Below are 11,101 nucleotides of genomic sequence, written 5' to 3'. Positions count from 1 at the left end.
CACTGTTAATTCTTGAATTATTTTTTTGTCCTGATCTAGGTAGTTGTAATACTGAGGGGCATAGCCTTCTGCCTTCTAATTTCATAGAGTTGACAGAAGTTTCCGCTTTCTGCAACGGTTTAGTTTTTAGCCAGCTAAAGCGGTCCTAGGCTAGGCGTTTTACAGACATCTTGTACAAGAAAAATAGTGAGCGTCACACAGACATGTTGTGTACAGAGCTATATATAATACCCAATTTAATTTATATATTTATAACACCTAAAAGCAATAGCTAATTTCTCGTCCTGGCATCTGTAATATAAATAGAGGTGCAATAAATAATCTAATAAAACAACAGCTGATTAGTTTTAGTAAAAATTGGGGTTTAGGTAGAGTGCTGAATCCAAATATAAAATCAATCTTAGCTACCATTACAGATTATTTTCTGATTTTACAAACCCCATAATTTACTGCAGTTTAAGTTTGCAAAGTTTGTTTAGGGGAATACTCAAGGCCTTGTATAGTTTGCCCATAGTAGTCTGATTTTTCAGAAAGTCCATATGTGCACAGGAAAGGCAAATACATCCCCAGGTGCATACCCGCACACATCCGTTCTCTGAATCATGCATTCATCCACTTGCCCTGAAGTTTGCATCCCTCTCTCGCTGTAAGTACTTTTACTCGTTTGAGCAGCACAGGGGAAAAGAAAAAAAATATCTTTTATCTAGTGATTCATTTTCATATCACCCACAGTGTTGGAGTTTTAGTGTTTTGTTTAATTAAAAACACCGCAAAAACAAAACAAAAAGCATTTTGTTCCTCTGAGGAGGCTAGACAGAACGTGCTTGAATCTTTAATAAAAAGTGTGACAAACTAACAGCAAGGAATTGGAATGACCTCCCTGTGTTTTCTTGATGAGCCTTCTCCTAGAGTACTCTGTCCAGTGAATGGACAGTGAATGGATGGTGAAAAATGCAAGTAGGTTCAAAAGAATTGAAGGAATTATCTGAGGTCCGGGAAATGTGTTTTTTACAATGAGAGCCAGGTCAGTCTATTAACTCATCAAATACTTGGATACATAAGTACTGAGGTATAGTGAAGATGTTTGCTACCCGCAGACTTGTAACATGGCCAAGGACATGACCAAAATACGTATAAAAGGACCAAATAATTGGTCCTTTTGAGATTGAGATTAAAATAATTGAGATTAAAGCCAGGAAAATTAAAACTTGAGTAAGCCGCACATTTTTGAGAGTAGAGGTAATTAGACACTGGAAAGGATTACTGTTGAGACTGGTGGATTACCTATCAAAACTGTATGGCTTTCCAAAGGAGGTTTCCCACTCAACTGGGGGTCTGATGCTGGAGGTCAGTCAGTTCTGTTTCACTGTCTATGTTAAGTCCATGTAGGCCTTAAACCCTCTGAAACTGCAGAGCCAACCTCTGAAGCCTTTGGCCAGCCTTTAGTTGGGAAAATGTCCATTTGGAGCACTGGGAAATTTTTCCATGTAAGGAAAGTGTCGTGTTAGTGCCATGTTAGAACATTAGTTACGTTCTTCAGAGTCTAGCGTGGGAAAGTGTTTTCATTTCAGATACTCGTTACCTGAGCAGGAGGCTCTGGTTTTGTTTTCAGCTCTCAGCTGCTGCAAGGGCTGGGAAACAAGGGCTGCAAAGGGCAGGCTGGAGTTAGTCATTCCACCTCTGGAGCTCCCCCACACACCCATCTTAGCATAAAAACTTCTGTCACTGATCTACACAACAGCAGATATGCAAATATTAATCTTTATGTGCCTGATGACCTATTGGCTAAACTGTTTTTTCAATGAAATGTTTGAAACATAACAATTTTCATTCTTTGTGATGATCTTGCGTGATCTACAGTTCAGTTGCAGAAGTAGTATTGTTTGTTCCTCAGGAGATGTGCTGGAGTGTCTTGTCCGCCTCTCCTCAATTTCTGTCTTCACCCTTCAAGTTTATTACCTGATTGATTAATGGCTGCCGTATCTGGTCCTCTTGTTTTGGAGAAGAAAAAAAGAAAAGAAGAAAAAAAAGGTTTACAGGAAAGACTTTGCAGACAGGAGCAAGCCAAGTACAACTCCCTGCCTATGGACGGGTATTACTTCTGCGCTTTAAAAGATATAGGACATGGTCAAGCTTCTGGCATGACATCCTCTTCTCACAGGTAGCATACATTTATGCTGATAACTTTTGTGTGATGGGGCCGAACATGCAGTAGATGTAACACCTTCTCGGGACTCGGAATGAAGCCTTTCAGCTCTCTGGCTTCTCTCTCTTTTGGCGGGCTTTGTAGAGGTCCTTTCACTGTCACTGCCTGTTGAGCGGGTGTTTATTGGTGGATAAACTTATCTTAAGAACCATTAAGAGTGTTTAATCAACTTAGTTTTGAAAAAAGGTTTTGTGCTTCATCAGCACAGGTTTTGAAAAAAGTGAAGTATTTACTGGCCAGTTTCAGAGAAGTCACCTGGCAACTGGGGGGTCCTGGTGGCTCGTAGTCACACCTGATGGCCTGTGGACATTATCGGTCTGTTTTGCTTTAGCAAAGTGAAATAAGGAATTGCTGTGGTGAAATTGGCCAAAACAGAGTTTTTCTCATGCTAGGGAGACGTTGTGTGTGTGCTTGGCCAAGATCGTGGTGCTTGGCCGTGCTTGCCTGGTGGCACCTGGGGCTGGCTCCACGTGCTGCAGCCTGTGTGCCGTGCCCCAGTGCGGCCCCTCTCCCTGGTGCGTAGCATTACGATGGACATTAGAGCCCTGATTAGTACAGGCAGTTTTTCATATTGTATTTTCCGGGTGATGGATAAAGAAAAACATCTACAGATTGTGTGTGTGCTGTTTTAATTTATCACTTAGAGGATCAGAGTCTGTGGTTAATATAAATTTAAAAAAGATGATGAAGTGGTTTTTTCTCCCAAGCTGACATACGATCTTATTTCCCTTACTCCTCCTCCTCCAAAAAAACCCCCACCAAGCTCTTGTCTCTGATTTGTTCGTAAATACAATATCAAACACCTCCTCTGATGTTCGAGTCCGCGTGCCACCGTGCTGATTCATCTGGAGGATGCCCTGCGTGCGAGTGGTTTGGCACAGTATGGTACAGGAGAGGAGTCTGATAGTGAGAAAGGCAGAGGCAACGGCATAATTATGAAGGATTTTTTTCCCCTCATACTGCTTCTTGTTATTTATTCTTCTCTCCATGTTTCCCTTGGTTGTTTCTCTTCCAGAAATGAAAATAACCTGGCAAGAAAACGATGTTTCTACTCCCATCGTTTTTTAGGCAAGGAACACCAGGCATGGGGTTGTTTTTTTTAACGTGCTAACTGACGGATGATTATTCACCAATATTTTTTGTTGAAGCAAGCGGGCTTGTTAACTGTGGTGACATTTTTAGTGATGCTATGATATCCCTGTGTCATTGTTGCTTGATTTATCAGTGTCTAAAGGATTATTTTGTTGAAAAAACTTACTATGGATCTTGTGTTTAAGGCTGACTTGATACGCGTATGAAAGTGTGTGTGAATTTGTATGAAAATAAGGGACAGAACTGTTAAGATGCTTCTTCTGTTTTGGGCTTTTGATTCTGCGTTGTGAAATACAAACTGTAGCCTTGAATTTCCATGCTTTAAAATGGCATACTTAAAAAGGGAAATTTTGTAATTGAGAGCAGCTCAGCTACAGCCATCCTGCAGTTCGCATCTATTTACTCCCTCGCTTCTCCACGTTCCTGGCTGACCTTCTTTCATCCCAATTCCTCTACAGGGCTGTTACTTGCGTCCCTCTGCCTCCCCACCCGTCCTGCTGCTGCGGACACGTGCCACACTCGCCCTCCCCGGCTCGTTCCCCACCACCTGCGATGGACCCCAGCCGGCAGCCTGCTAACCAGGCACGTTCTGATCCTATGCTGAGCCTCTCGCTTCTACTTGTGGCTGTCATGGGTCTTTGAAGGGCTAAAGTCAGCACACCAGGGTGGTTGGAGCAGTGGGAAGTTTGTGGGGTGACCCTGGCTCTGAGGGGATGAGGACAAGCAGGGATGCTATTCCCTTGGAGAGGGCACACTTGGCGGGAAATGGCCCGGGGAAAACACTGCTGAAGGGTGAGGCGCGAGGAGCTGAGGGTGACCGACACGCTCCAATCCACCCTTGCGCAGCCACACGAGGGGTGGCCGTGGGCACAGCTCTGTGCAACTCGGACGGCCAGGAAACTGAAGCGGGACAATGGGAGTGCTGGGTAGTTACTACCAGATGCGGCAACCACAGACAGTCTGCAAAAAAAAAAAAAGAAAAGAAAAATATTCAAAATTGAAAAGAAGTGACCTTGATCCCTTTTAAACTCAGTGGAAGCGAATGTGCTTAAATTTCCTGGGAAAGACGCTGTTGGAAATTTTGTGTAAGTGTAAATGCACGAAAGACAAAGGAGGTAAAGTTTTCTCTTAATTAGGATGATTAAAAAGAAAAGCAGCCCAGCAACTGAATGCCAGCCATAGCCAGAGCATCACGGCTCGTTGCTACAGCAGGAGCAGATTTACTAATGGGGTGACGTGTCCTGTCCCTTTTCTCTACGCTGGCACCCAGGTTGCCCTGCCTGGGTGAAATGTCTGCTCTCCAGGCTGTGTCACCCAGCTTGGGCGGTACAGACTTTCATATATGGCATTGCTGGTCCAGACGGTGTGACGAGATATTTTTTTTCCCCCCAATTTTAGTGTGACAAAAGCGTGTGGCACTGGTGGTCTTAAAATGGCTCAGAGGTGCAGCTCCCCCAACATCTCCAGCTCCGCCAGAACTCTCTGGGAGTTTTGGGCGCTTTCCAGCTCTCTGAATCAGGTCCACAGAGGTTTGTTTTTTGTATTAAATCCAGGCCACAAGGTCAAAGTTACATAGATAGAAGGGACAAAGCCCCTTATTCCAGGTAGGCCCCCAAAATCAGATCAACTGTCAAAAAACTGTTTTGTCCTGGGGAGGGAGAGGTGGAGGAAGGGGAGGGCAGAGAACATTTTAGGGTCACTTGGGAACCCTTTATGGGGGTTGTGGCCATTTAGCCTTCAATAAAACACGAATGCCTACCATAGCAACCACGGCAGCCACCTCTGAGGTAGCCAGCGCTTTAATAAAGACGGATGTTTGCTGAAGAAACTCTAACAAACACATGTAGACCTTTTTACGGTGCTGTACAAGAAAATAATCTCGCTTGAAGAAGCAGTCGTGTTTTCCCAGGAAGGGTGTAAGAGCTAATGCAAGGCGCTGCCAGCTCTCGCTGTCTCTGCTGCACGCTGGCTCCTGGAAATTGCTGTTATTTGAGCGGAGCGAGCCGGGGGACGGCGGCGGGGTGGGCAACCAGCACAGCCCCGCTGCCCGTGCTGCTGGGAGAGCTCGCTGCCCGCGGGCAGGACAGGATATTTTGAATTCTTTCCCATAAAAGCTTGTCCCAAACTCCCCACGTGCACATGGAGTCACTGAAATCTTATGGCTGGCAGGTATTTTCCTGAAATGCACCCGTTTGCTTTAATCCCCGCTTAATCTACAGAAAGATGCAAACCGTTTCGCAATGCCTCTTTGCCTTGGGAAGTCTCGGGGATGTTCAACAAAATCTTCCGTGGCTTTTTATTCACTTACCACAAGAGCATGTTGGGGTCCCTCAGAGTGCGCAGGTTGGGATATGAAATGCCACTAGATCAACCTCCCGGAAAGAGGATGCTCTGGTTTGTAAAATTTGAAACAAAATGTTTATCGAGGAAATATTAGATTGGTCACAGATTAATTACAATTGTCAAGTATTATTCATCTGCAATAAGAGTGAATCCTTCACTCAGGATTCATAGCAAAATAACATTATTTCTCAAATAGAAGTAATTTAAATTGAAGTAAGACCTTCTAATACCACCATCTGTACAAGTAAATTACTTTCAGAGTAATTAAATATGCATATCTGGGCTGCGTACTGTACTGATGAAACAAGTTTTATGGATGCAATATACTTATAAATCCCCTAGGTATTAAACATGAAGAATCCATGGCATTTTGCATTCATATAACCATGAATAAGAAAAATTTTTTTTCTGATGCATAATTTTGGGGAATATATTTTTTATTAACTTTTCCTGGTTAATTAATATTTTTGCCAAATAGCAAATACGATCACCATATTTATTAGTCTGACGTTTCACTGGGACTTAAAGCTCTGTAAGAAATTTCAGCGTGATATGTGTCTGTGTGTGTGTCTGAATTTATGATGGCGACACAGTCACTCATCTTCTGCAGGTTCCCAGGAAGCAGAGCGGTGCAGTGAAACCGAAATCATTATGTTGACTGAATTCGTTACCGCCGGACTCGCCCCACCATGAAATAGCGCTGCTCAGCCAATTGGGATTCATGGTCACAGCCCTTCATGGGATCATCAGGGTTTATAGTCCATAACAAACACAAATACAGAAGGGAACAATAACAGTATGATACATCTGACCTATTATCCCACCTTGCGAGACTTTGTCGCGAGCACCAGCGTAGTGGCTGGCTGCACGTTTTCGGTTGTGCAGGCGAATGGGGCAGTCACGTAGGAACGAGAAGCTTCGAAACACGGCGCTGTTGGTGGTGTCTGCAGTGACTAAAAGCCGTCTTTATGCTTACAGCGCACTGTTCGTGATTTATGCAAAACACCAGTGTGTAAAGGAGCCTAGGAGATTTGCTGGGGGCGTCTGAACACCGCAGAAACTTTTGGTTAAAGAAATACCCCAAAGTCAGTTCTGCTGAGCACTTCAGAAGAAGCCCGAAACCCCAGCAGGTCACCCCTTTCAAAGCAGCAAATATGACTGTCTACATGCCACCAAAACGCAAGAGCGAACTCAAGCGTAAAGACACACAGTCGGCACGACCTCTGCTTGTGAGTCACCCACTCTGTGCTGCACGACGTGACCGAGCCTGAGATATTTTATGTCAATGTAACGTTTCTTATGAAACACATAGAGATTCCCTGCCATCGAGAGATTCAGCGTACCCACAGCGTTTTCATGGTTCTCTGCTCAGATTAATCACAGGAGGCTGGCCATGGACGTGGGATGATAGATCGGTTCTTTCCGTACCCCAAAGGTAAAATAAGAAACGGTGACCTGGAATGCTGATAAAGAGGAAACGATGAGAGCTTGATTTCTCTACTCTAAGCCCTGCGCTAACACGTGTGAACCAGCAGATTGCGTCGCCCCTTTGGGACCTGCTTATGTGCATTTTGGATCATACTTTGTGATAGATGGAGGTGGGTGTTTATGTAGCCAAGAGGAAAACGAGTAGAGATGTGAGCCAATTGACAATCCAGAAGGCACTCAAGTTTCAACAACATAATTTCTGACCTCAACTAAGGCAGTAGTTTGGTGAAGGACTCAGTTGCACCCAGTCTAATTGTGCACACATGTTATGCTGGACACAGACACTTTCTGCATGTCCTTTCTTAATCTTTGGATCTCTCTTCTTTGGGTGTCTTGTCACCTTTGTCTCTGCCCTGTCCCCGAACCCAGTTCATGCCCAGCTTGCAGACCCCAGCATCTCCGCATGCTCTACTTCCAGCAGTTTGTTTTCTGGAGCTACCACTGGAAAACTAGACACTTTTTAAAGCAGATTTTCTGTCAGGGTCGAGGTTTGAAAGAAAACAAAAGTGAGAATTTGGGAGTGGATGTGCTGGGTGAATCCTTGAGAAACAGGCTTTGGCAGGCAGCTGTGTGGGATTGCTCCCGAGAGGGCTGTATGTAAAAGACTTTTATAGTAGTCTGCTCTGGACTGATTTTTGGGTCAAGGTTTGATCCGTAATAGACAATGTATAGGTAATACTTACTGCTTTCAGGCAGCGAAGTACGGGTTGGAATTTGAGAGCCCTATAGCAACAGCCCTAGGAGAGGAAGATGTGCAAAAGAAACTCTACGTATTCAGAAAGGGACAATGGAAATGTGGATCTCGGTTCAGCTCCTGAATGTTTGCACGTTTGTGACTGCTTTGCCCTGTTTAAGTCCAGCTTTATGCTAAAACGGTCTCAGATCAGCGTTATTATCGTAATCTAGCACAACTCCCAATAATTTGGAAATGGATCTTCCCATGCGTTTGAAAATGCCATGGCAGGACGAGGACGTTAAAATCCTCTTGTCTTCCTGTGCCTTGTGTTCAGGATGCCTCCAGTTCTCATGGAGGCTGGAGCATTATTTTCCATACCCTTTTCCCCCCATTTAGCTTCTAGGTACTTAGACAAAATTGAGTAAAGGAGCCTTTACCTGAGAACCTTTTTACTGGTTGCTGTGCTTTTAAAGCTTTAAAAGCTTTTGCTGAAAAGGTACCTATTTTCTTATCACTTTTTTTTTTCTCTCCAGAAAAAGGGCATCATTTGAAGTTCTTTTTTGGCAGCTGTATTTCATCGTGATACATTATGTCAGGGCACATCAGTCACATGAAGATTTTATGGAAAAAAACATACCCTTTTTAGATGTCCCTCTCTGCAGCCCCCTTCAAAACACAGTGTTTTTTTCAAGAAACTCTTCAACTATCAACAGCATTATGATACTTGAAACATCGTGGGTGTAATGGCTTCATCTTACTCAATTATATAAATGCTACTTAAAGAAGGAATATACAATTCAATGTGGTGAATTTAGTCATTCTAAAAAAAAATTGACCATTTTCACCTTTTACTGATGTTTACTTTCCAGTGTTGGGCAAGGGCTTCTTTTCTTTGCAACCAAGCTAATCCTGTGCTGTTCCTTATTTTACCATAAAATGAGATACATTCTGAATTCAGATGAAAATGAGGTACCTTGATGAAAGTGGGCTTCAGGTGTCGCACACTAAGCATTGTACATTTCTATTTGCTCTGATCCTCCAGCACACATAAGATTTCACCTCCTCACCTTTGAACAAGATTGCACTAACTTTGATCTTTTCAATTTTGTTCAACTCCAGGGAAGGAGCAGCTACTTGAAACATGTTATCATTTAGACGTTCAGAGGTTCTTTAAAAAAAAAACGGGGGGGGAGAAAAAAAGGTTGAAAGCATGAACTAAAACCTGCAGATTTTTAACTTGAGCATCAGCTTTTGTAGCTAGTGCGTTATGCTTTAGCATCAAAAGCTGCCTCTGTATGTAGAACAAAACAAAATGTAGATTTTAGAAGCACATGGAATTATTAAACACAAATTTAATTTTATGTAAGCATTTTTCCGCAGTAGCGACGTGGCTATCCTCTGCCAGGTCAAAGCAGAAGCTTTGTGTTCTTGCTTCTTTGCTTATGGCCTAAGTCTGCTGTTTGAGCCTCTGTACTTCTCTGATATTAATTCATGATACTGACAGTTAATCTATTTTTATAACTGTTATTATCTCAGCAAAATAACAAACTAGGTTCTTCATTTTCTCTTCAAGTCTGAGAACATGTAACAGTGGGAGTAATGTTAAAAGTATGATATTTTCAAGATCTTACATGGTTTAGCAATATAATTATCATCATGTGCCAGTTTTTGTGCTATTATTTCAGTATTATGTTTTGCTATTATTTCAGTATTATGTTTTGGGTGTTTTTTTGCTATTACAAGCCAGATTTTCACACAAGTATTTAAGAATTTTAAATCATCGAGCCCTGTTTCAAATTGCCCTTCACTTTCTGAAGAACAATGTAGCTGTAGGGTCCTAGGAAGTTTCATCAAAATTATCATGTTAATGACTGCTGAAAGTTTACATTTTTGTCCGTTTGTTCCTTTTTCTTCTTGCCTAGTTTACTCAGACTTGCATTGATTCATCCCTGTCTTCTCTGCTGAGACTGCAGTTGCTTAGGGATGCTCATGGTAAGTAGCTCTTTGTGTCCACCCTCTTGCTTTACGTTGAGGTTTGCTTTGCGCAGCAGTGCAAACGGGGACAGTTTCTCCCTTCTAGGATGTGCTGCTTGTTGAATTCACTTCCATTAAAAAGCTGTTGGAAACAAGTTGACGCCACATTAATATACTCTGTAACATCTGACAACAGATCATCTCCTAATTGGTGTCTCATAAAAGGTCTGAAGTCCCCTTCCCCAGAAAAGTGTAACGATGATTGTTAGTTCAGAAGAATAATTTATGTGACACTTAAACGTTGGCAACAAAAGAAATAAAGTAAAATAAGTTGTTGGTATACTATATATGGTTAAAATTATTGAGAGTGCTGATCTGTACAGAGATCCTTGAGGTTGTTACTTACAGGGACCAATATATTGCTATTCGTCAGCTACTTATCCACTTTCTTTTTTCTTCCCAGTGTCCTAGGTGTCAAGCAATCCTGGAATCAGGGACCTCAAGTCATGTTTATTTACATGTTGACGTTACTGGACGTATGTTCTGGCAAAGGTATGTGCCTACACACTCCTTAGGAGCCTTTGATCTCTTGGAGACTGAAGCTTCATTGAGACTTTGGTTTGCTACTTTTCATAACTCCTTTGGGCCTGTTTTTTCTAGGCTAATCAAATAACTTATTTTGAAAAGTACTTGGTTTTCTAGCCTCACCATCACATACACTTTTTGCAGGTGAACTCCACTTCTAAGCAACCTCTGCAGTGGCCAGTGTCTCATGGTCATCAGTTGACTGGCACCTACTCAAACGTCATCTTGGGAGGGTTGTGATGAAGCCACTTGGACTCTTTGGTAACACAGGACGTTGGCAGCTGTAGCAGAAAACTTCAGGTTCTCTAACAAACTACAGGAACAGGGGGTAGTGCCAGTGTAAAATCAACGTGGAAATGTCCTAAACCAAAAGTACTCCTGAAAGATCGATTACTCACTGTCAATTTTGGGGAGAAAAATATGACACACTGTAAGAGTTTACCCTCTTTGTGTTGCCCAGGTACCTGGTACCACAGTGTGTGGCCAAAAATTATCTGCAAGTGAGACACAGGCCACCGCTTGCAGGCTTCAGGGCCGAGAAAATCCTCTGGTATCTCAGTGTCTGCTGGCTGTAGTTCCAGGCTCTGTCGGTGTGTTTAGGAGCAAACTGTCTGTAGTCTCCTTCTCCGGGAAGTCTGCTGCTGGGAAGCACCCCCAGGAAGCGCTGGCATTCCCAAGGCACTCAAGCAGTGAGCACTGGTGACAAACTTGTAGTTTTGTGGGGTTTTGAGGTAGAT

General features: G+C 42.9%; 1 long non-coding RNA gene across 1 annotated transcript; it reads left to right on the top strand.

Annotated features, from left to right (window-relative positions):
* Positions 1-4,049: 4,049 nt before the first annotated feature.
* On the top strand, positions 4,050-10,625 carry LOC141747376 (uncharacterized). Its single transcript, XR_012588702.1, has 5 exons — positions 4,050-4,383; positions 6,252-7,239; positions 9,728-9,797; positions 10,243-10,331; positions 10,509-10,625. It is a non-coding gene; the product is annotated as an uncharacterized LOC141747376 (long non-coding RNA).
* The last annotated feature ends 476 nt before the right edge of the window (positions 10,626-11,101 follow it).

Source organism: Larus michahellis, chromosome 8, assembly GCF_964199755.1.
Source record: "Larus michahellis chromosome 8, bLarMic1.1, whole genome shotgun sequence".
NCBI lineage: Eukaryota > Metazoa > Chordata > Aves > Charadriiformes > Laridae > Larus > Larus michahellis.
This window is presented reverse-complemented; position numbering and strand designations above follow the sequence as displayed.